General features: G+C 41.3%; 2 long non-coding RNA genes across 2 annotated transcripts in view; both read left to right on the top strand.

The window, feature by feature from the left end:
* LOC307045222 overlaps positions 1-20,852 on the top strand; it is a 30,187-nt gene extending 9,335 nt beyond the window's left edge. Inside the window, exons 2-3 of the long non-coding RNA XR_013809825.1 lie at positions 19,252-19,405; positions 19,513-20,852. This is a non-coding gene — a long non-coding RNA (uncharacterized lncRNA). The remainder of the gene's footprint in view (positions 1-19,251; positions 19,406-19,512) is intronic.
* Positions 20,853-23,207: 2,355 nt separating this feature from the next.
* Positions 23,208-26,564, top strand: part of LOC307043366 — a 33,990-nt gene continuing 30,633 nt past the window's right edge. The window contains exon 1 of the long non-coding RNA XR_013809357.1: positions 23,208-23,275. This is a non-coding gene — a long non-coding RNA (uncharacterized lncRNA). The remainder of the gene's footprint in view (positions 23,276-26,564) is intronic.

The following is a 26,564-nucleotide window of genomic DNA, read 5'->3' as shown; positions in this document are numbered from 1 at the left end:
TATTTGCAACAAAAAGCAAAGAAACGCAAACAAAAAGCGAGATCAGAGAATAGTTTTCACCGTTACCCCTCAATGTGGAGGAAGAAGAAGGAAATATCCCCCCGCCGCCAGAAGTGAAAAGAGTCCTGACAAGCACCGTCTGGGAAACTAAAAGCGGACCATCTGGACGATGGTATTACCGCGCAAGCCGTTTGCTGACGCAGGGGGGAGGGGTTCTCTCTAAAACACAGTGTCCTGCCATCTCTCTCTGTTTTTGCTGATGTGTAAAATATACAAAATAACGTTTTATATACTTACTCTCTTGTTAAAAGGTGATGAAGTTTGTAGCGTAAGCCAGCCATCAGTGTTCTAGTTTTAAGGATCGAAGGATCCAATGTATTTTTAAATGGAGCAGAAATAGAACTAGTCTCCCAGTGCAAGTATCTTGAACAGAGAGTGTCATATTGGACTCGCACTTGACTTTTTAAGAAACATATCCAGAAAGTATCCAATACCATGAAATTCAACTTGCAACATTTTAAAACAAATTAGACCTTTTTCTTAACTGTCAATGCTGCAAAGTCATACCTCCACTGTATGATTCTATCCCACATTGAATACTGTTTTACAAACTGGTCATTTGCTTGTGCCACACACCTGAAACCCATCGAACAGCTGTTCAAGAGAGCTATCCAGGTGTTTGACAGAAAGCCACAGTCATACCACCACTGTACCATCCTTGAATATGCTGCTCATGCTCTTTCTGCATATCATGTATTTATTTTTGCTGTATGTATATATATAAATGTCATGTTCTTATATGCTGTATGTGACGGGACTATAGATGGAAATGAGCTCAGAGCTAAAATCCGGCTCATTTACACTTGTAAGCATTATTTTTGTTTTAAAGTGTTCATCAATGTGCACTACGGAGGCCCTGAAGAAAATTAAACATTAAAATATTTTATCGATGTCTCCATTCCCAGTTTGTTTTGGGAATAATTGCGATGTTTACTATGTTTTTGGTAGCGCTTAACAAAACAGAATTTTCGTAAAAGACTGCGACTCTAAAAGGCAAGTTTGTGATTTTAACACTGTTTCGATGAAACAATACATTATACAATATTACGACTTTTTGCCATATTTTTAACACAATCTTTTTTTTTTTGGTTGTAGGGCTTCAAGATATTTTGCATGTCATGCATAAACACGGTGTCATCTTTTCCTTGAAACTGACGTGCTGCCCGTTTTACAAAACAAGTTATTTTTCTGCTTCTTCATCCTCTGAATTTTCCTCCCCCGTCCCTCTTCCTTCAGCCAGCACAACAAGAATCAAGGTGGATCTGTGAAATGAAACACCTCTTCCCAAAGCGTGACTTCCCTATTGAGAGCATGCGTCTAGGGCAGTAGGGTCTAAACCAATTGGTCAGATATACTAACATGCAGAACGTATGGTATGTTTGAAGACTAACCATTTATCCAGTTCAAGCTGTCTTTAAGATGTGACATTGCGCTCTGACTATCCCCCGTAAAATCGTGACAAACTATTACTTATTCTTAAATTTGACCTCTTGCTGCTTGGTTGAAAATGATAGATGAAAAAATAACTTTAAAAAAAAAGACTCAAACAGCGAGGGACATTATACTGGTGAAAAAACTCTCAACAACGATGTTCAGTAAACGATCAATCAAAATCGAAGGATCCAATGTATTTTTAAATGGAGCAGAAATAGAACTAGTCTCCCAGTGTAAGTATCTTGAACAGGGAGTGTCATATTGGACTCGCACTTGACTTTTTAAGAAACATATCCAGAAAGTATCCAATACCATTAAATTCAACTTGCAACATTTTAAACAAATTAGACCTTTTTCTTAACTGTCAATGCTGCAAAGTCATACCTCCACTGTATGATTCTATCCCACATTGAATACTGTTTTACAAACTGGTCGTTTGCTTGTGCCATACACCTGAAACCCATAGAACAGCTGTACAAGAGAGCTATCCAGGTGTTTGACAGAAAGCCACAGTCATACCACCACTGTACCATCCTTGAAAATCACAATTTATTGAGTTTTTGACATTTTTATGTCTTTTAAAAGTATGTGTTTTAAAAAAAAAAATATTTACATGGGCTGGCCCCCCTCCCCTTGGGGGAATTCATCCACAGAAAACACACAAGACGCAGCACTAGGTCAGAAACCAGAGGAGACTGTGAGGTCCACCAGACGGACCACCTTTGGACAAAAGGTCCTCTCCATTAAAGGCAGCTCATTGTGGAATAGCCCCCCAACTTAGATACGGGATTGTCCCACTCTCAATAGTTTTAAAGGTCAACTTAAAGAATGGTTGAGCAACAAACAGACGTGTAATCACTGTTAAATAAATGCACTTTAACACAGGGGTATCTCCTCTTGCACTTTATGTAGCGCTTTTATCTTATCTTGCACTTTATATATCATAGCTGCTACATTGTACTGCCATGTGGTAAATGCTTGTATGCTGCTCATGCTCTTTCTGCATATCATGTATTTTATTTTTGTTGTATATATAAATGTCATGTTCTTATATTCTGTATGTGACGGGACTATAGATGGAAATTAGCTCAAAGCTAAAATCCGGCTCATTTACACTTGTAAGCATTATTTTTGCTTTAAAGTGTTCATCAATGTGCACTACGGTAGCCCTGAAGAAAATTAAACATTAAAATATTTTATCGATGTCCCCATTCCCAGTTTGTTTTGGGAATAATTGCGATGTTTACTATGTTTTGGTAGCTCTTAACAAAACATAATTTTTGTAAAAGACTGCGACTCTAAAAGGCAAGTTTGTGATTTTAACACTGTTTCGATGAAACAATACATTATACAATATTACGACTTTTTGCCATATTTTTAACACAATATACTTGTACCTTTTTTTTTTTTTTGTGGTTTTAGGGCTTGAAGATATTTTGCATGTCATGCATAAACACGGTGTCATCTTTTCCTTGAAACTGACGTGCTGCCCGTTTTACAAAACAAGTTATTTTTCTGCTTCTTCATCCTCTGAATTTTCTTCCCCCGTCCCTCTTCCTTCAGCCAGCACAACAAGAATCAAGGTGGATCTGTGAAATGAAACACCTCTTCCCAAAGCGTGACTTCCCTATTGAGAGCATGCGTCTAGGGCAGTAGGGTCTAAACCAATTGGCCAGATATACTAACATGCAGAACGTACTGTATGTTTGAAGACTAACCATTTATCCAGTTCAAGCTGTCTTTAAGATGTGACATTGCGCTCTGACTATTTCTCGTAAAATGGTGACAAACTATTACTTATTCTTAAATTTGACCTCTTGCTGCCTGGTTGAAATTGATAGATGAAAAATAACTTTTAAAAAAAAAAGACTCAAACAGTGAGGGACATTATACTGGTGAAAAAACTCTCAATTCTACAGATGACTCCCCCAATTCAACGCAATAAGTCCCTCCCTCCACTCAGCAAAGCATATAAAACTAAGGACCCCACTAAGACGACAGTTTGAAAACTAGCTATGGATCTGAGAAAAACCAAGTCTGATGTAGCCTACCCTTATTATCACCAGGATAACGGATATGGGCTTAATGAATGGATGTTACAAAGTAGGGGAGAGGATGTTTCCGAAGAAGAGCTCTCCTCTATATCATATCCATGTAAGGTCTTTAGGACAAAAGAGGACGATGATAACATGACATATGAAGAATATCTTTCTTTAAAAGATGGTATTATAGATAACCTCTATAGAAACAATATATCTCATACCACTCACCAAGATCGCAAACGACATTTAGCAGATAAGAAAAGCAAAAGTAAAGAAAACCGAAGAAAAAGAAAAAGCAAAATGAAAAGGAGAAGAAAAATGAAAAGCAAACGCAGAATGCGAATGAAAAGAAAAGGGACCATAGGATGGAAAACGAAAAAGACAAAAAGAAGGAAGGTGAAAAGAAAAAGGAACAAAGTGCAGAAATGTCAACTAACTATAGAGGATGGTGTTGTAGACCCATTACCGAATCATAATAATCTTATAGATCAGCTACCGCTAACCGACTGTTGCGAATGTGTTGAACAAATACCAAAAGCAATGGCAGAGCTTTGCTTCAATATAATGAGAGAAAAAGCACGATACTACGGAATTGCCCAAATTGGAGACAGTGCCAGAGCATGTATTAAAAGACTGTTGGAGGATCTCTATTCTAGTGTTGGTTGCCATTACATCGAAGGATGTCACATCTTAAAGACAGCTTGAACTGGATAAATGGTTAGTCTTCAAACATACAGTACGTTCTGCATGTTAGTATATCTGACCAATTGGTTTAGACCCTACTGCCCTAGACGCATGCTCTCAATAGGGAAGTCACGCTTTGGGAAGAGGTGTTTCATTTCACAGATCCACCTTGATTCTTGTTGTGCTGGCTGAAGGAAGAGGGACGGGGGAGGAAAATTCAGAGGATGAAGAAGCAGAAAAATAACTTGTTTTGTAAAACGGGCAGCACGTCAGTTTCAAGGAAAAGATGACACCGTGTTTATGCATGACATGCAAAATATCTTGAAGCCCTACAACCAAAAAAAAAAAGATTGTGTTAAAAATATGGCAAAAAGTCGTAATATTGTATAATGTATTGTTTCATCGAAACAGTGTTAAAATCACAAACTTGCCTTTTAGAGTCGCAGTCTTTTACGAAAATTCTGTTTTGTTAAGAGCTACCAAAAACATAGTAAACATCGCAATTATTCCCAAAACAAACTGGGAATGGAGACATCGATAACATATTTTAATGTTTAATTTTCTTCAGGGCTACCGTAGTGCACATTGATGAACACTTTAAAACAAATATAATGCTTACAAGTGTAAATGAGCCGGATTTTAGCTCTGAGCTCATTTCCATCTATAGTCCCGTCACATACAGCATATAAGAACATGACATTTATATATATACATACAGCAAAAATAAATACATGATATGCAGAAAGAGCATGAGCAGCATATTCAAGGATGGTACAGTGGTGGTATGACTGTGGCTTTCTGTCAAACACCTGGATAGCTCTCTTGAACAGCTGTTCTATGGGTTTCAGGTGTGTGGCACAAGCAAATGACCAGTTTGTAAAACAGTATTCAATGTGGGATAGAATCATACAGTGGAGGTATGACTTTGCAGCATTGACAGTTAAGAAAAAGTTCTAATTTGTTTTAAAATGTTGCAAGTTGAATTTCATGGTATTGGATACTTTCTGGATATGTTTCTTAAAAAGTCAAGTGCGAGTCCAATATGACACTCTCTGTTCAAGATACTTGCACTGGGAGACTAGTTCTATTTCTGCTCCATTTAAAAATACATTGGATCCTTCGATCCTTAAAACTAAAACACTGATGGCTGGCTTACGCTACAAACTTCATCACCTTTTAACAAGAGAGTAAGTATATAAAACGTTATTTTGTATATTTTACACATCAGCAAAAACAGAGAGAGATGGCAGGACACTGTGTTTTAGAGAGAACCCCTCCCCCCTGCGTCAGCAAACGGCTTGCGCGGTAATACCATCGTCCAGATGGTCCGCTTTTAGTTTCCCAGACGGTGCTTGTCAGGACTCTTTTCACTTCTGGCGGCGGGGGGATATTTCCTTCTTCTTCCTCCACATTGAGGGGTAACGGTGAAAACTCTTCTCTGATCTCGCTTTTTGTTTGCGTTTCTTAGCTTTTTGTTGCAAATATCTTGTACACCGCTGGTTTCACAGTATTTTCTTGATGCACTACTTCTTCCGATAAAATGGTTGCGTGGAGATCTCTGGAAGACACCAGAGTTAACACAGCCCAATCTGTTGAGGTCAACGTCGCTTTAACACTGTGGGGTCCATACGTTTCTCCATTCTTCAGATTGTAGAAATGCAGTTCATTCGCCATATAGTTGAATACGTATCCCCAAACATGTTCATTTTCCAGAAGCCATTTTTCTTCAAGATCTTCGACCCGAGGTGTTTGAACCCGGCACACATACTGCATCCGTTTCTTGATTGGCGCTCCGGACGGATGGCGGTAAGTTGTCACAGGCGTCTCGCTGATTAAACCCATATCGAGGCGTCTCTTGGCCATTTTTTCTTTTTGGAAAGATGACTTGATGATTGGAAATGACTGGCTTTTTATCTGCAAGGGGTTCTTTTTTTTTAATCTCACTCCACCCCTTCGGTCTTCTGACATCACATAATTGGGGCGGGCCCTTCTGTCACTTTTTATGCATACTAATGTGATTGAAACATTTTTTATGATACACCATAAGGCGCAACAGTGGGGGCTTTTCACACCTGTGAATACACAGCAACCCCCTCCTATCGACGGATCTCACACCTACTTAGGATATCACACCTACTTGAGATCTCACACCTCGAACAAAGGGGAGGCGGGACTTAGCTCATTAGCATAAATAGGTAGAGGTGTGACCTGTCACAGCACCTGTCACCTTCTATGCATACTAATGAGACGAAAGCGGGATGAATCTTACTACTTACTGCGATGTGGAAATACGCGTCTTTCAGGTCGACTGATGTGAACCAATCGTTTTGGCGCACGAGACGCAACAGAGATGTGTGAGTGAGCATTCTGAATTTGTATCTTTTGAGATATTTGTTCAGAGCCCTCAAATCTAGTATAGGCCGAATTCCGTTCCCTCCCCGTTTGGGAACGAGAAAATACTTGGAATAAAAGCCGCTCTGACTCTGTTCGGAGGGTATTATAGATATAGCCTTCTTTTCTAGTTGCGAGAGAATCTCTTGCTCCAGAATACGGGCCGACTCTCCCCGGGCTTGCGAATGCAGAATGCCCGAAAGGTGAGGGGGGGTGACAGCGAATTGGAGTCTGTAACCCCGTGCTATTGTCTTGAAAACCCAAGCAGAATCTGTGAGCATCCCCCACTTTTCGCTTCTCAAAGCGAGTGGAGATGTCACATCCCTGTCGTCTGCCCTCTGTCTTTATTTGTTGTGTTATGGGGCCCTCTAGTGTCTTAACACGGTGGTACCCCAGGTTGATAACCCCGGTCGACACTGCGCATGCGCGTGGCGGTGATGCCTTCACAGCCCCGTCCATCGTCCGCCTTCTGAGAGAGGCAGCAGCCACTCTTAGAAGGGGGGTTGACGTCAGACTGTTTATTGTTTTTATTGTTTTTCTTTTCATTTGTATTGACTGCGCCCTTGGCTTCAAGCCTGGAAACGACAGTGGAAAATTATTTATTAAGAAACAATAGTGATGACATGTGTTTGTGTGACTTAAACAGGCAGCGGAACTTGCTGTCTTTGATGTTAAGTCCATTTCCCTCATGGCGCGAACTTGAGGATGACGTTCTGACATCACTCGAAGCGGCGGGAAGATGGGGGCATGGTTGCTCCCCGGAAACACATGAGCATCTAACACTGGAACGTGTTCTGGAGCTGGAGAACAGGGAACTTCCAGCTCTTTTATCAAGGAGAGGAGAGGAGGCTGTCAGGCCGCCCTTTTCTTCTTCCTCGTCTGGTGGCTGAAAGTCTGGACCGGCTGCGCCTGAGCGGGTGCTGCCGGAACCGGAGACTTTCTTGGCCAGCTCGTCCTCGCCTCGTGTCTGGGCTGGAGACCCGGGGCGGGCTGTGGCCTCTGCTGTTTCGGGATCTTGAAACGGGCAGGATGTGAGGCAGCCTGATCGAAGGACTGCCGCGGGGCCGTTGAAGGCGGCGGCTGGACCCTTCGGGGAAGACAAAGCTGGAGAGCCTCATCCTCCTTCTTTTTGGATTCACACCGCTGCTGCATCGAAGCTAGAGCGGAGCCAAATATGATAGGCACGATAGGCATGTCCAAGACGTCCTCTTTTTCCCGGTCTGGAAGGTTCGTAAGGTTAAGCCACCTGGCTCTCTCCTGTACCACCATTATCCCCAGTGCTTTGCCCGCGGCTTGGACTACACAGCGCTGCACACGGAGGCAAATGTCCGTGATCGCTGCAATTTCGTCCCACACGGCAGGCTCAGGTTTGTTCGTCATGTCCTCGCAGAGCTCCGCCTGGTAGGCGGTCAGCAGCGAGGAGACGTTGAGCGCCCTGGCGGACAAAGCTGCGGCTTTATAGGCTTGTTCGGTGATTGCTGACTGGAAGCGGTCTGCCTTTGCCGGTAGCGTGGGGTTCCTGCTCGGTGCCGAAGCCAGCCGCGGTTGGAGGTGGGCTGCCACCAGCGGCTCCATGGGCGGGCCGAGCTTCTCCATGCCATTACTGTCCAAAGAGGAGGCACCCTGGATTGGGGCCTTGTTGCTGAATGGGCGGCCTCTCCATGAGACCGACACCTCGTCCAGCATCTCTGGAAAGACTGGGAGAAGCTGCCTCTTCATCCTCGCTGCTTGGGGCAAGTTCTTCCCCTCAGATCTGGAGGTCTCCTTTGCCACTTCAGGCCAGGGGATGTCCAGCCTGGACGCAGCGTGTTGGCACACGGCCTGCAAGTCCATACTGAGGCAGGGCGAAGCTGGTATGCTTTCGCCCGGGGGAGCGGACATCGCCTCCGGCTTGGCAGCCTGGGCAGATGAAACGAAGATGTCATCTTCGTGCTCATCCAAATCGGATAAGAGGAACTCAGAGGCATCCTCTTCATCCTCCTCCATATAATCCAGCTGTAGGGCATCCTCCGCGGGTGGAACCACGGTGAGGTCCAGTTGGGAGCCCCAGCTTGACACAGCGCGGGCTCCGCTCTCGCGGCTTTTGCCGCCACCGGACCCCAGCCTGACACGGCGCGGGGCTCAGATTCCGCGGCTACCGCCGTTGTTGAGCCCCAGCCTGACACAGCGCGGGGCTCAATCTCCGCGGCGGTCGCCACCATGTCCCGATTGCCAGCCGGCGAATCAACGATCATGATGGGGTCCTGTCCCAACAGGCTAGCTTGGCACGCTAGCCGTCGGCGGAGGCTCTTGATGGTGAAGCGGGCACAATGCCCTCACGAACCGGGGGTATCGATAGCTTCCTGAGCGTGTTCCAGCCCAAGGCAGGACGAGCAAACCTGGTGTGAGTCCGTGCCCGAGATCTTAAACCCGCAGCCGCAGAGCCGAGCCTCCGAGCCTCCGACTCCTCTGGTGTGAGGGAGAGAAGGGTCCATCCTCGTTTGCCGGGGTGTCGGCACGGAGGGACAAGCTAGTAACAGGTATGTTACCGAAAAAAACCAACCTTATCGTTATTCCGAAAGGAAAAAACGACGGGGTAGATTTTCCTTTAAAAATATTAACTGGTGTGTTAATATCTTTCTTATCTCCGTCTCCTCTGGTGTGAGGGAGAGAAGAGTCCGTCCTCGCTCGCCGTGGTGTCGGCGCGGAGGGATAAACTAGCAACAGGTATGTTACTGTTTGAAGAAAAAAATCAAACCTGACCGTTATTTCTAAAGAAAAAACGGCGGGGCAGATTACAATATTAACTGGTGTGTTAATATTTGTTCAATTCTTCTGCAAAGCAAAAAAGTAACCGGCAAGCGCCCGTCGACCGAATGTTAGCTTGGGTTCAGTCTGTGGACCGTTAAGCTAGCCCGGCTACTGATATTCGAGATGTGCTCTGAAGCAAGAAGAGGTGTTTGAATGACGCTGCGACGTAGCGCAAGCTACTTAAAGGGTGGGTGGATTCCCTGACGTAGACGTCAAGATCACCAGCCAATCAGGATTGGCGTAATGAGATTGATGCTTCTGTTTGCATACGCGTTGAGGCGCATCCCATAGTGAGACATCAAACGGAGTGTTATGAATGAGAATAGAAATTATTTTGAACCTGGCTTTATACAATTGTATCCAAATAAGCACATTATTTTTGTTCTCATTTGCATATTTAAAGACAACATTTTGGATGACTTGGTATACACAAATAATTATCTTAGTTTAAGTAATTGTGGGAGTTTAATATACCTATTATCTATATGTATATATAATGTTTACCCTATTCACTTGTTGTGTCTTCCCTTAAAGCTACAGTACGCATCTCTATATTCACCTTTTGGCGCCTTCTCAGTTTCTCCTTTTCATATGGTAAAGTCCCACCTTAACACTTGTCAATCATATTGTGTCATTTGAATGCATCTAGCCTGAGGCTGAGGTGCCATAAATACACCTCAGGCACCGTCGACAAACACTGATGATCTGCGGTTTGTGAAGCATTTATACTTTTCACACAGGACCAGATACTTAAAGTTAATGTATAAAATGCACCTGAAGTTTGTCTGTTTAAAGAATTAACTTTCATCTGTGTATGGCAGATAAACTGCTTCCTCTGCTTTTGACTGTGTTGTGTGCTGCTGGATGATCTCATAGGTCTCGCTGACTCTGACAGGCATATCTGATTTGTATTTTGCAGTGCAGTGGGCTAGGGACAGGTGTAATCTGTTTGGATTTCTTGGGTTGCTGTCAGACTGCAGCTGCATTTTCATCTTAGTCAGTTTTTCAGATAAGCCGTGCATTAATTTCTCAAAGCAACGCTGCTTTCACCGTTTCGTGATTCGCAAGGGAGAGATTGCAGATATGATGACCTTAAGTTTATCTTTAAGATCAAATATACTGTTATTATACTGTAGCCAACATACAATTACACTGGTTAAATGGGCCCTATTCTGCCTTTTTGGATTTCCCCTTTCCTGTTGTGTGTTATATAGGTTTTTGTGCATGTAAATAGCCTACAAAGGCTAAAATCCCAAAGTTCCCTTCCACAGGGAGTTTCTCTTCTCTTACACGTCTGAGCCTTTAAACTGCACCTTTTGTGGCCTATGTTTTTCTTATGAAACATCTCAAATATATCCTGTTGTATTTTTCTCTGTTCTTTTAATCAATAATTCATCCAACAAAATGTTTCCACATGTTAACAACCTTGTAACAGAAGATAAACATTGTACACAATAATTCCTACATAATGACGGTAAATCATCTTCTGCTTCTGAATTTTCAGTCAATGCCTGGCTTTCATCCCAGCTGTGCGAGAATGCTTGTCAAACTTGTGTGTTTTGCTGTTGAAATCCTATCGGAGAATCAACATTCAGCTATTTTGTGCTGAGAGAGAGATGACGCACTGCAAACTACTTTTAGGCAGAGGAAGACTTTCATATTTGTTCTATTGATTCTCAATTTGTGAGGCTTTCCATATTTATACAGTCTGTGACAGCACACAGGTAATCGCTCAGGCTGGGAATTAAATTGCCAATCACATCCCTTGTTGTTGTGATTACCCTACACGCTGTCACAGGAAGCAGTCAATGTGCGTCAGCATGGGAAAGGTACTGAGAAAAAATATATCTGAAAATCTCCCAATGAAGCGGAAGAGATGTGCACAACAATATAATTTGATTTCCCCACAGTGCAGCACAGACATGCCAGCCAGATTTTTCACAGTCCTCGAGGATAAACACTCCAGGGCTCCTCCAACCACCGGACTCCTTGAGAAGTTAGAAATAAACTTATTTTGGCAAGAGCTTAATGAGAAGATTGATAACAGTTATTTCCCCTCATATGACTCTCAGCAATAAGGCAAGGCTATTACGTTAAGTATTTAGAAATTATTGTTATTGCTGAGGATTAAATCAGTAGACGTGTGTGTGTTCATCCAATAACAATTGGACAAATTGTTAAAGTGGTAACAGATAACTTTACTCCCCTCTTTGCATTTCCAAGTGGTAATGTTGTGAGTGCAGCTTTCACAAAGACAACAGTCCTTGTCTTCAGAGATGCTAACAACACAGGACACGCAGTTTTGATTTCCAAACAAACCATACAAGAAAGACGCTGCTAAACTTCTCTGTCGATTGATTGAAGTGTTGATGTATTGTTAGCAACATTACTACCAATAGCAGCCTGGCTAACGTTACTATCCGAAGCAGGCCCGTATCCAGGATTTCGTAAATACCGAGGTCCAAAACATGCTAGGGGGGCTCGGGGGCAGGCCCCTCCTGTGGGGGTCCGCAAATTGGATAATATATTGATTTCAAACCATGTCAGTGGGCTGCAGCATAAATGATATTTGAAAGTGTAATGCATGAGAATCAGTTGATTGTTACCAATAATGGTCCACATTATAATCTGGACATGCAGAAGAGGCTAACATGCTCTTTCTGTTCATTACTCTCTCTGTCCTCTACTCATCCCTTATTGTTAACTGTATGCTCCTCCTCACTTGTCGCTCCTGCCAGTGTATTACTGTACAAATAATTCAGTAATTTAGCTCATTTCACTTTGCAGATAGATACAGTGGGGCAAAAAAGTATTTAGTCAGCCACCAATTGTGCAAGTTCTCCCACTTAAAAAGATGAGAGGCCTGTAATTTTCATCCTAGGTATACCTCAACTATGAGAGACAAAATGAGAAAAAATCACATTGTCTGATTTTTAAAGAATTTATTTGCAAATTATGGTGAAAAAATAAGTATTTGGTCAATAACAAAAGTTCATCTCAATACTTTGTTATATACCCTTTGTTGGCAATGACAGAGGTCAAACGTTTCTGTAAGTCTTCACAAGGTTTTCAAACACTGTTGCTGGTATTTTGGCCCATTCATCCATGCAGATCTCCTCTAGAGCAGTGATGTTTTGGGGCTGTCGCTGGGCAACACAGACTTTCAACTCCCTCCAAAGATTTTCTATGGGGTTGAGATCTGGAGACTGGCTAGGCCACTCCAGGACCTTGAAATGCTTCTTACGAAGCCACTCCTTCGTTGCCCGGGTGGTGTGTTTGGGATCATTGTCATGCTGAAAGACCCAGCCACGTTTCATCTTCAATGCCCTTGCTGATGGAAGGAGGTTGTCACTCAAAATCTCACGATACATGGCCCCATTAATTCTTTCCTTTACACGGATCAGTCGTCCTGGTCCCTTTGCAGAAAAACAGCCCCAAAGCATGATGTTTCCACCCCCATGTTTCACAGTAGGTATGGTGTTCTTTGGATGCAACTCAGCATTCTTTCTCCTCCAAACACGTCTAGTTGAGTTTTTACCAAAAAGTTCTATTTTGGTTTCATCTGACCATATGACATTCTCCCAATCCTCTTCTGGATCATCTAAATGCTCTCTAGCAAACTTCAGACGGGCCTGGACATGTACTGGCTTAAGCAGGGGGACACGTCTGGCACTGCAGGATTTGAGTCCCTGGCGGCGTAGTGTGTTACTGATGGTACCCTTTGTTACTTTGGTCCCAGCTCTCTGCAGGTCATTGACTAGGTCCCCCTGTGTGGTTCTGGGATTTTTGCTCACCGTTCTTGTGATCATTTTGACCCCACGGGGTGAGATCTTACGTGGAGCCCCAGATCGAGGGAGATTATCAGTGGTCTTGTATGTCTTCCATTTTCTAATAATTGCTCCCACAGTTGATTTCTTCACACCAAGCTGCTTACCTATTGCAGATTCAGTCTTCCCAGCCTGGTGCAGGTCTACAATTTTGTTTCTGGAGTCCTTTGACAGCTCTTTGGTCTTCGCCATAGTGGAGTTTGGAGTGTGACTGTTTGAGGTTGTGGACAGGTGTCTTTTATACTGATAACGAGTTCAAACAGTTGCCATTAATACAGTTAACGAGTGGAGGACAGAGGAGGCTCTTAAAGAAGAAGTTACAGGTCTTTGAGAGCCAGAAATCGTGTTTGTTTGTAGGTGACCAAATACTTATTTTCCACCATAATTTGCAAATAAATTCTTTAAAAATCAGACAATGTGATTTTCTGGATTTTTTTTTTTTCTCATTTTGTCTCTCATAGTTGAGGTATACCTAGGATGAACATTACAGGCCTCTATCATCTTTTTAAGTGAGAGAACTTGCACAATTGGTGGCTGACTAAATACTTTTTTGCCCCACTGTAGATGGGGTTATCAAGCCTATGTTGTTTGTGTTTAACAGCACATGAACAGAATGTAAATGCAACCCTGGGCTCAGAAGGCTGCACTTCCTCTCTGACTTCCATCACTTTCTCTCTTACTCTCTGCCTGTCCTGTCTATCCTTTACCAAAGCTGAGCTTGGACTGATAGTCTTTTCATTATATATGTGTCAGTGAAAAAGAAAACAATACAATATTATCTCTTTAACCTTTTACTCAAATTATAATGAAAGAAAAGCATTGAAACTTTCGTTAAAAGGTCTGACATTGGATGAATGAAATGAACTGAGCTCTTTAGCTATTTTATTCATGGGATTTTAAACCAAAGTATAGCCTATACGTGCAATATAACTTATTGGGCATGTTATCGGACGTCCACTGACTAACGAGAGCGGGATCTGCTGGTCCTATGATGTCCTGTGATGAACAGAAACACAAGCAGACCGCTGGACTCAGATCTCTAGATACCTCATAACTCCGCTGCTCCAGTACAAGTCCGAACGGTTTGTTGATAAGTTCATGTCGTCTTCTTCTGTTTGCTTTAATAGAGGCTACGTAGTTGTGCATTACTGGTGGGTGCAGTTATTTCACGACTTTTATTTTATACACCTCGAAAAAATGAGGTCCGGACCTCGGTGACCTCAATGGTGGATACGGCCATGATCTGAAGCAAGAAAATAACTGCAAACAATCTGTACAAACTACAAACCCTGATCTCAGTGCTTTAACAAAGGAAGAATACTGGTCTCTCTTACTAGAAACTGCTCTGTTAACAAGGCACTTTTGGAGGATAAAGTTACCACTATAAACATTACTCTTGTTGTTTCACCGTCAGCCATTAGCGCTACCTGGGGATAGCTAACGTATGCTATTTTTTTCAGTTGCCTCTTCTTAGTACTGTTGTTGACAATGTGGGAGCAATAAAGAGTTTGCCTGCAAAGCCTCCCTTTTTTATTGTATTAACTGCATAAGTATAGGCGCAACTTAATCCATATCCTCTTCCTTTGTGTGCCGTTAACTTAGCCTTTATTTTCCTCTGAGATTGCGACCTGCAGACGGAATTGCGTAGTCAAAGTGAGGCTAATGAGGAACCAAGTTGAACGTTGATAGTGGTTATTTTCTGCAGAAATACATTGTTCAATTAACATTCACTTTATAATGGCAAGGTAACGATATTGTCTTTTGACACTATGATGAAGCAACACAACCTAAAACTATTGAAAAATAATTCATAGCTATTATATAAGAATCCTATGTGATTGATATGATAGTCATGCAAGGGGAACAAAACAAAGTCACCTTTACTATTCCTTAAAACAATCTAGGAAGCTATGCCCAAAGGTAATGGCAATAAAATAAAAAGTCGAGGTCACTGGTGCTGCAAGACATTATTTTTTAAATGTGAACAGAAGGCTTCAGATCCTGGGAGTATCAAAAGGAAATTATAAAAACATTATGGAGTGGAAACAGTGCATGTAGTCCTTGTCAATACAAAGATGTGTAGAGATGTGTAAAGAAAACAGTGTTTGTTGGATATTAATTGTCTTCCCAAGCAGCCACACAGGGTGTAAGTGGCATGGGGAAATAAGAAGATTAATGGTTCCTTGTATGCAACTGAAGGTTATGCTACAGAGCAGGGGTCAGAGTAAATCATACATAGCATTCTGAATGAAAGTGTGGGGGTTTAATGAAAGAAACGGTAAGCGTAAGCCACACCTGAATGAGCGGAAGAAAGTGGATGAAGTTAATTACAGTTCGATAGAAAAAGTGCTTTTGGAGCAAAATTCTGACATTCCCTTTCAGGGGAAATTAGATTTCGAAGGATCAGTGTGACCTGGTCTTTAAATGGCTTCTATAGTTTTGCTTTTCCGGTAAGAAACGCTGCATCTTAGCATTCCTATGATTCCCATTCACGTCTTATATTTGCTTTAAAACCAGTTGTTTAGCCATTAATACTCCACTGAGACACTTCAGAAGATGCTTTGCCTCTTATTAGGGTTCCATGCCCTGCTGACCAATGAAGCAATAATTTGTTATGGTGAGGGAATTTTACTTTTGAAAGGGAATGTCTCATCCTGGAGTCTCTCCTAAAAGAGCTGCAAATATACTCCCTGACAACTTATCCATATGTTTCCACTATAAAACACCCAATTCTGACTTCATTTGAAATCAAATCTTTACAAACAAATGCTGTGATGCTCAAGGATGACTGCCACGGGATTGCATTCAAACAGGGTTTGGCACCTTATTATAAGAAGTGAAATTGTGTGTTCTTCAAAGTGCTAGTCCAACAAAGACGCAACTAACAGCTACAGAGACATCCTGCAAAGGAAGAAAAAAGCACTTTTAATTTTAAGATACAAAAAAACAACACATTTTAAAGAGTAACATTGAGCATATGGGGATTCTTAGATGGCAGTCGAAACATAAACCAGTCTTTTATTTCTCCTCTTTAGAGGGCCTGTCTTCAAAGCTGCAGCATCAGCATAAAACTGCACACTAAAAAAGTAACATAAAACAAATCCAAGTCCATTAAGTCTGAAAAATAAAGAGAAATCAAGATGATGCATGATTTGAATATTGGATATCACACGATACAGGATCTGTAGGTACAGCTTCTTTTTTAAGTATGAAACGTGAAAAAACAAAACAAGTTGAGAAACTGGAACCATGCCTTTCTATAAGCTCCTTAGACAATGGTCCTGATTTGCATTCTTGTGCTGTATTATTCTCAGTGTGGATCTCTTCGCCTCGTGTGTCGTGTCCGTCATGTTTTATATTCCACCTGCGTGCTTTGTGGAAAGCACGCCACAACAAGCCTGTCACTAACAGCAGATTGTTGCCACCTTAAATAGCAACCAACATCATCGTTGAATATATTGTTTTTTCAATGCAGAAGATTATCTCTCCTTTTGGGGCCATTTTTTTGTACAGTATGTGAATCACGGGATCCACCGTTTATTGTAGGCATTTCTTCTAAATCTACACAGTGGGAGATATATGGTTGCTATGGAAAAAGCTTTTTATATCCCATTTTCTATTGTGATTATACCAGGAGAATTATTCATCCCCATTGCCACACTGTCAGGTCTGTCGGAGGCTTATATTCCTCCAACTGCACACAACCCCTACCTGCTTATATCCCTGAAGCGGTTCCTCTATTTACTGTACAGGGTCATCAAGTTTTTATGGAAAACTATTAGTAAAATAGATATTCATATTTTTTATTGAAAGCTGCATTTATAAATATGTAAATGGACATGAGTAAGCTGAGTTGAGTCATGCTGTATAGACCCATAGAGAAATTGGGCAATTTTGCAATTTCCATCAGCCTTCAGCGTTTTAGAGTCTTTCAGCTCATTGTTTAGGTTTATTTATTCTATTTTATGAATTATTTATAATTATTCTCTGCCGATAATTGGTTTCTGGTTTAAAAGTTGAAATAAACCTAATGTACATTACCTGGCAAGCACCAAACAGAACGAAGACAAATTAAGTGAGTTAGATTGAGAACTTTTCACACGTAAAGAGCCAGATGTTTGGTGGAGACCAAAACATAGCTAAAAGGGGACTAACTTGTGTCAAATAGACCGTTAAAAGAATCCAAATTAATTCTAATGTTTCCATGTGTCGAAACATAAAAGTTAGGCCTAGAAATTTCAATGTTGCACCACCTTGATTTAAATAGTGGTATCAGCTAATTGTAAGAAAGCTGAATGGTCTGTCTGAGAGTGTATTATTATAACACATTTAATATTATTACTAATGCTGTTAATGCAACCAGTTTTAGAAGCATTATTAGTTATTTTATTAATTAGTTATTAGTTATGGCGAGGGTTTCCTTTTTTTTTAGAATTGCATTGGTGAAAATTGCCATACTTGAAAGGTCTGTACTTTTTGTCAGTTTGATTTTTCGTTTAAACCAAAAGTTAAAAAACGGAAATACCAGCCTTTTTTCGTTTTTGATTTAAAACGAAAAAACGGAAAACCAAAGCCGTTTTTCCGTTTTTGTTGTCTGAACCCAAAGACGGATAATGAGAAAACATAATTAAAAAAAGGTAAGTGTACGTTTTGTTAGTTTGATTTTTCGTTTTAACCAAAAAATGAAAATACCAGCCTTTTTTCGTTTTAAATCAAAAACGAAAAAACAGGAAACCAAAGCCGTTTCCCATTGTTGTTGTTGTTGTTGTTGTTGTTGTTGTTGTTGTTGTTGTGTGAATCAAAAAACGGAAAACAAGAAGACCTAATACAAAAAACGGTCTGATTTTGGTTTTGATTACGACTTAATTAAATTTTCCGTTTTGTATTGAAGAATGAAGAAAAGCAGTCCGGTGGACCGGAAGCTAAAGAACATATTTCAAAATAAAAGACACGAGGATATGCTGTATAAGTTAAATCCTGGAACCCAGAAGCAGTGGCGGTTCTAGACCAATTTGACTGGGGGGGCCACTGGGGGGCCAGTTATTTTCTGAGGGGGGCACAATAAAGGCAGAAAGAAAAAGAGAACTACACAGTATGAGAGTCGGACAGTGAAAGTGAGTGCATCGCTCTAATGGGTCCTGAGTGCACCGCTCTAATGGGTCCGACTAGAATGACGAATAACGTTAGTTCCGCCTATTCCGTCATTCAATAAATCATACATTTTTCATTTTTTTCACTTTTCCTTTTAGGGGGGCCACAGGGGGGTCAGAGGTCAGTGTTAGGGGGGGCACTGGCCCCCCCTGCCCCCCCTAGAACCACCCCTGCTCGGAAGTCTGACGAGGATACATTTATCTCTGCATTCACATGCAGATATGCGTTTATAGAGATCAATATAGTATGCAAGCACTGTGCATAACTTTATTTCGCTGACTTCCGGTTTGTACTGTGTCGGTAAATCCAGTGTCCAGCTTATTGTTTTTCTTCAACAAGTTTGACTACATTGAAAGACAGAGGGACAGTATGTGCATTCTTAATGAACATACTTTGTATTGTGTATGTGTCAGGGTGTTATGCTACAGGTCCATGAAGACAGGCCCCACAGTGAGTTCAGGATGGAGTGTTACTGTCTTAGTTACCGTCTGGTTCAACTTGTTCCTGGGGATAACATTTTAGACATGTTAGACACAGCCAGTAGTAAAACATCAACTTTAATATAACTAGCACAGGGTAGCTACTCCCCAGAAATGGACTGACTGGTCTGTGTGTGCTGCACAGAGGTCACAGTTGTGTTTTGTTCCTTTTCTGTTGTTAAAGAGTTATTTTTCTTCGTTCATAGTATGAAAGTGAATCAATTCATATCAGTCTGTATAAGAAGTTGTAAGTATAGAAAACATCTAGGAACAAAGATATGACTTTGTATTTACTCCTTAAAATAGCACAATGTTATTAAACCAACATCTTACCCTAAAATAAATAATACAAAGCAAACTGAATACATATTTATTTTGTTTCTCTTCTTACAGGTGGGGCTGAAAGACTCGACCCCCGTTGAGCTGGAGCATCATGGCTGCAGGTGTGACGTGTGTTAATCTCCTGCTCCAGTCACATGACTCCCAGTGGGTCCCCAGTACTCAGCTGTACAGAGCAGAGCAGCAGTGGTACAAACCAAAAACTATGGCAAGTCTGAGAATAATGTCATTGTAATTCAAATGCTAAAACTACACACTCATCATGTCTCATACACACATCATCTCATCATTGCTATATATTGCTTAAACCCACAGTGTGTAAAACCGGGCCCGGTAGAGAACATGGCTGGGATGTCCGCAATCAAAAGCAGAGAACAATGTCAGAGAAAGTAAAGTGAGAGATTAGTAGTTATGTGAAAGCAAGCTATGCACACAGAATAGCTTATGTGTTGATGTCTTTGAGAGCTGAGAGCTGCTGGATCTGTCTGCCCTCAAAGTGCCAGGGATCTAGGACTTCACTGCTGCTTCTGCGCCATAGGTATCCCTGTGAGGTGCCACTAGTGGACTCTGCTCTCGGTAAAGCTGGCAGTCCCTTGTCATATGAACATCACCATGACAGCTAGAAGTCACACCGCTGCCCACAACCATGCTCCACCACGGCCAGACCACTGTCTGGCTACAGACTACAACCATCTGCATGCGTTTTTTGTTGTTGTTGTGAACATCAACAGCTGCCCTTAAGGGGATAGTTCTGGTCTTTTGAAGTGGGGTAGTATGTGGTATATATATCCATAATCAGTGTACTACCTACAGTAGTCGTGTGGAGAAACATACAGGAGCCCCGGCACAGCAGAGCCATGTACTGCTGAGGACGTGGGCAAAAGCAACATTTATTGTATCCACCCAAAAAAGCTATATCAGTTTAAGTGTACATTATTTAATGCTAAAAATAGCGATTTTATTTCAAGTGGGCCTTCATTTTTGGGTGGATAAAATAGGTTTTGCTGCTGTGTTTTTAGAAAAATGTGATTATTTGTGGCCTATTACAGCTTTGTGCAATTACCAAGACACAAACTGGTACTTTTGGCACAATTATTAAACTCAAGTTGCCTTTCATCTATTGAACAGATATGCTAAATCATAAGCACATTGTCTGCTTTACACTAAGTTTGATATTCCAAAATACACTTTTTGCAAATAACTACTCCCTCTTATTTAGCCTACATTAGATATGTTATTCAAAACCAACAGCCTGTGTGTTGTTTGCAAAACACTGCCACTGAAATACCACACTCAATTATCAAGCCCCTGCACCCAGAATGCACATGTTAAAATTAGATCACTTAGAAACCTGAGCTTGAACACTTTGTTGTGCACAACAATGGAGGCCAATCTTGGAGAGAGAGTTAGAGGAAGAGGCAAATGCAATATACTGTATTTTGTATTCAGTACCATACAGTAACTATGTTCATGTCATCTTCACTCTCAGTAAAGTCATTGTGTCTGATACTGTTATGAGTATTGAGAATAAACCTATTTGTGTGTTTCCACATTGCATGTGTTCATTCATAGTCCATATTTACAGCGTGCTACAAATGAAAATGCCTAAAACTTTGACTTGAATGTCTTGTTTATTAATAAACTATTGGACAGTGTTTCAATTCAGTTCATGTAAGCCTTACACACACTATTTTGAGCGTCTAGTGATTATGGCCTGCATGTCTTTCTGTTCTAACTCAGCTGTCAGCTTCTTAGCAGTTTAGACAAACATCACATTCATAATGTAGACTAGTTGGACAAAATAATGCTGAACAACTGTTCCATTACTGAGTGAACTGTTTTAGGGGTCGACTGTATGATATATTGTTCTCCCGCTTGCTGCTGGGTGCAGGTGAAAGTAGGGTGACAGTTCTGTTCACATCGCTGACATTTGTCACAGGTAAATCTGGCAGGTTTGCAACGAACATGACTTTGTTCAATGGTTGTCACACAGCAACAAGCTGGACACTGGATTTGCCGACACAGTACAAACCGGAAGTCAGCGAAATAAAGTTATGCACAGAGCTTGCATACTTGTATTAATCTCTATAAACGCATATCTGCATGTGAATGCAGAAATAAACATATCCTCTTCAGCATGGGTGCCGGAAGCAGGGGGGCCAAGGGTCGTTAGACTTCTGGGTCTTTTACAGCATTGCCATTACATCCTCGTGTCTTTTATTTTGAAATATGTTCTTGCTTCCGGTCCACCGGACTGCTTTTCTTCATTCTTCAAAACAAAACGGAAAATTGAATGAAGTTGTTATCAAAAACCAAAACCGGACCGTTTTTTTAATTAGGTCTTGTTGTTATCCGTTTTTTTATTCAGAAAATGGCTTTAGTTTCCCGTTTTTTCGTTTTTGATTTAAAACGAAAAAAGGCTGGTATTTTCGTTTTTTTGGTTCAAACGAAAAATCAAACTAACAAAACGTACAGACTTTTTTATTACGTTTTCTCGTTATCCGTCTTTTGATTCCGACAACACAAACGGGAAAACGGCTTTGGTTTTCCGTTTTTTCGTTTTAAATAAAAAACGGAAAAAGGCTGGTATTTTCGTTTTTTGGCTTTTGGTTTAAACGAAAAATCAAACTAATAAAACGTACACGGACCTCGAAATCCCTATCCTTCAGAAATGTTGTGAAATAAAAGTATAAAGAGACATTTATATTAAAAGTATCTATACAAATCTTAGTAAGTATTAGGGCTGTCAAACGATTACAATTTTTAAACAGATTAATCACAGCTTAAAAATGAATGAATCATGATTAATCACCATTCGAACTATGTCCAAAATATGCCATTTCTTTATACATTGTTGTGGGAATGGAAAGATAAATGAAAGAAGGCGGATATAATGTATGTATGTTTATTATAACATTGTTCTGTGTGTCAAAATGAAAGACAGCCCACACACCTATCAATCATCAAACCGTGGGGTCTTATTTCATTACGTGTTGATTTCTATCAAGGGGCGGGGAGTAGGCTACGTCGATGCGTCGATACGCAAATGTGCTTTGTGACACAAGTGACGGTTCGCATTTCAGATTGTTGCCGCGCATGCGTACCTGCGTACCAGCGCCGTATAGATACGGCGCTGCTGCATACCAGTTATGTGCACCCATGTACCATGTACCCATGTTATGGCTAGAAAGGATCCGTCTTGTGTAAATATGACGTCACGTTCTCGTTGTAACTCTCGTTGGAGTGGCTCGGAAACACACCTACAGCAGTAACATGATGCAACATACACATTAATGCAGCAGCAATATTGATAGAGAAACATCAGACATAATAGTAAAACACTGAAAGGGAACATTGTATTGCACCAGGAGCTATATTGAGACTTTTACTGCGACAACGTTGACTTGCCTGTGAATAAAAAATAAACCGTAGTGTTTGTGATCTACAGTGTTGTCATTCTTCTTTGAACAGCAAGACCACTAACGTCCTATTTCAACAATCACACTCCCTGTCATTGACATAATTAATAGATAGTTTAGCTTCTCACGATCATTTGCTGTGGCTCACTGATGTTAACGATCGTAACTTAAAGGCTGCCTGCCAAACGTAAACATTCAGCCACGTGACTTGCAAACTCTCGCGAGAGTTGTACACTAGACGGATCCTTTCTGGCCCGTCTACACTACAGGCATCGAAAAATGCTTTCAACGCTTCGCCCATTCACATGAATGGGGTGACGTAGAAGATTTTTTAATCTTCGCCGAACTGCATTGTGGGGAGCATGGCATGGCTTTGCAAGCATCACGAGCTTCTATCGGCATCAAAAGTTGAACAATGTTCAACTTTTGAGGCTCGATGCTTGGCATCAGCCAATCAAATCCCGTTTATGCAAATCCCGCCAAGCGCAGCCAATCAAACCGCGTGCAAGCTGGGAGAGCCAGACCGCAGTTCATTTCCTCATATTCCAAACGAGATATTACGGTAGCAAATCACCCGGTTCTTTACGACCAGAACTATTTACCGGGATACAAACCGGACGAACCAGGCATGGAGGGAGGTGGCAGAGACAGTGAAACTGGTAGGTTTTTCGCCTGTTTGGAGAGTTTATATCCAGTTTACTTCGTTTTAACATTGCTATTGCTTTGTATGTCGGGGGCGGGAGATTCATGTGATTGGTTGTTGGTCGCGTTGGTCGCAAAAAATCGCCAAGCTTCAGACACGTCCAGCTTCAAGATTTTTTGATGCTTGTAGTGTAGACAGGCCACAGCAAAAGTATTCTCCGTCGGGACTTCCTGTAACAACACCACGCCGTTATTTTGATTCTGATGTCCAGAAGACATTATCAAAGATGTTCTATTGTGAAGACGATCACTACGTGACAAAAGTTTTCAAAACCGTTTCTGGTCTTCGGTATTTCCAGACAAGTGGCTGCTGTATGTGCAATTCTCGGCGCGATTTTTCATGGTAAGCCATTTTATGGTATGGATGTAGACTACCCCAGCCATACCCTGGCGCTGCCACTGGTGGGATGTATGGGGCAGGCCATTCTGCACATGCGTTAAATGCGTTAAATATTTTTAACCCAATTAATTCAAAAAATTAATTACCGCCGTTAACGCGATAATTTTGACAGCATTAGTAAGTATATATATATATATATATATATATATATATATATATATATATATATATATATATATATATATTAAACCATGTATATATATATAACTCTATATTTCATTGCAGCTTTTTGTTACTTTCCGCCTCTACAAAATACAGGAGATAAAATTGTTGTAATGGAGGATACTTTCAACATCCAAAATCTTTTTATTATTTTACCAGGAGCATTTTGAACACCCATGCTTACCATTTCGGGCACGCCGCCTGGTCTCTCAGGGTCTCTTTCCCCAAGGCCCTACACACATCCTCTGCTGATTTCCTCGAGTGGTAATCAAGGTGAGAAACTCAAATGAAAAACTAACCGGCCGCCGGGCAGAAAGATCTCAGCCAAACACCCCAGAGTCAGGGCTCCGATCCCTTCTTTCCTCCCCCTCTCCACACTATGCTCTCCTCTCCCTCTTGTGCCTCCTTCCTGCTGCCAGTCCCTCCTTCATGCGAGAGTCTTTTTCCTGTGATCTCCTGCCTGCGATACAAGGTTCTGGGCACAATTTGCCATATCAATCCCATAAGGCCCGTATACTGTACTGTCAAACTCTCGATGGACCCATCTTGCCTCCTATCTTCCTTCAACAATGCTCTTTTGAAGGAACTTCATTCATTATGTAATGCTGTCTTTAATTATTTATCCTTCGTTGAGCTCCCATTAACATGCAGCGAGCTCATCTGTTTCCACCACATTTGTCGGCGAAGATCCGTATGTTTGCCACCTTAAATGCTAATAGTTTTCACGCTGTATGTTATACAGTTCCCCACAGACAATATATAAGACCTCGTATTCATGCCAAGTGTTAAATCTTTGTGAAGATTTCCTCTAATGGCTGAGAAGTGAGTGCATGCGTTCCAGTGTGTGTTTTAAGGGTTACGGCCCGTCTACACTACAGGCATCGAAAAATGCTTTCAACGCTTCGCCCATTCACTTGAATGGGGTGACGTAGAAGATTTGTAATCTTCGCCGAACTGCATTGTGGGGAGCATGGCATGGCTTTGCAAGCATCACAAGCATCTATCGGCATCAAAAGTTGAACAATGTTCAACTTTTGAGGCTCGATGCTTGGCATCAGCCAATCAAATCCCGTTTATGCAAATCCCGCCAGTGCAAGCGCAGCCAATCAAACCGCGTGCAAGCTGGGAGAGCCAGACCACAGTTCATTTCCTCATATTCCAAACGAGATATTACGGTAGCAAATCACCCGGTTCTTTACGACCAGAACTATTTACCGGGATACAAACCGGAGGAACCAGGCATGGAGGGAGGTGGCAGAGACAGTGGGTGAAACTGGTAGGTTTTTCGCCTGTTTGGAGAGTTTATATCCAGTTTACTTCGTTTTAACATTGCTATTGCTTTGTATGTCGGGGGCAGGAGATTCATGTGATTGCTTGTTGGTCGCGTTGCTCGCAAAAAATCGCCAAGCTTCAGACACGCCCAGCTTCAAGATTTGTTGATACCTGTAGTGTAGATGGGCCGTAAGTGTGGGAATTTTAAGCATCGGGGCAGCCTCAATATATACAAGGCTTTGTATGATAATAATTAAACCATGTGTATTAATAACCTGTGTATTTAAAAAAGCCTTCCAGTCCATTGGATAGCTCACTAAGCCAGTGCACTGTTTATAGGAACTGACCTTAGCTCTCTCTTGAGACTGCTTTCTGCTCATAATGTGTTCTTTCTAAGCAACTTCAGCCAAGTGATGTGGTTGAGTGTTGGATTCCCTCCAAGAACCATCCCTTTATTGATTTGAGTGTTTTATTGCACCATCAGTAGCAATTAGGGCTTTTGTATTTTTATTATAATTTCAATAAATTGCTTTAAGTAAAGACAATGTGGTTAACTAACACGTTTCAGCTCTTTGAAATGTTGAATCAAGCTGATGTGTTAGAGGTTGAAATATTAATGTATTAACTGGGGCTTTATTAATCATGAATAACTAGTAATGCCTTGTTTGCATGACCATATTCTACAACTACTAGGCCATGAGTTTTTTTCCTCAATGGCCTTATAACTAATGCTTATTAAAATTAAGTAAGAAAGCTGTTAATGAATCGCAATCTTAATATGATTTGTTCAATATAAACACAAGGATAGACATTTGTGCTAACAACACTTAATGAATGATCTGTTCTTACGAAACACAATAACCACAATGTCAATAGTGGTTCTGTATTTTATATTAGCTACAAAGATAAAACACGTCACAGCTGAATTAGTTAGTTATGAGCGAGACCTCTATAGTTCCTATAAGGTAGTATTTCATGTAAAAGAACATCAATAACCAGTCTAAGATTGAATTACCTCAGAACCAACACAGGCCTAGCACTCACACTATTCAATAACCCTGAATGTTGCCATATTTGTATTCATATTTTTTGTTGCCATGTGTGTCTGTGTTGCTATGTGTGGCTGTTTTGCTATCTCCGGTAATGTGTATCTGTTGTGTCCCAGCTGTGAAAACAAAAATCCCCCTGGGAAAATAAATCTAAATCTGAGCAGTAATTATGAGCTTGAGTGAATAGCTCTTGGTAGTTGTAGATTATGGTTGTGAAGAATAATCATTAATAATAAGTTTATAATGACAAATAAAAAGCAATATGGTACTAATAAGCCAAGGAGACAAGCCCCCAAACAGACTAAGTATGGCATGTGGACTGGTACCTGGTGAGGTGCCATACGCTTCCTGGGAACTGCCCAA

Source organism: Notothenia rossii, assembly GCF_949606895.1.
Source record: "Notothenia rossii genome assembly, chromosome: 6".
In the NCBI taxonomy this organism is placed as follows: Eukaryota; Metazoa; Chordata; class Actinopteri; order Perciformes; family Nototheniidae; genus Notothenia; species Notothenia rossii.
This window is presented reverse-complemented; position numbering and strand designations above follow the sequence as displayed.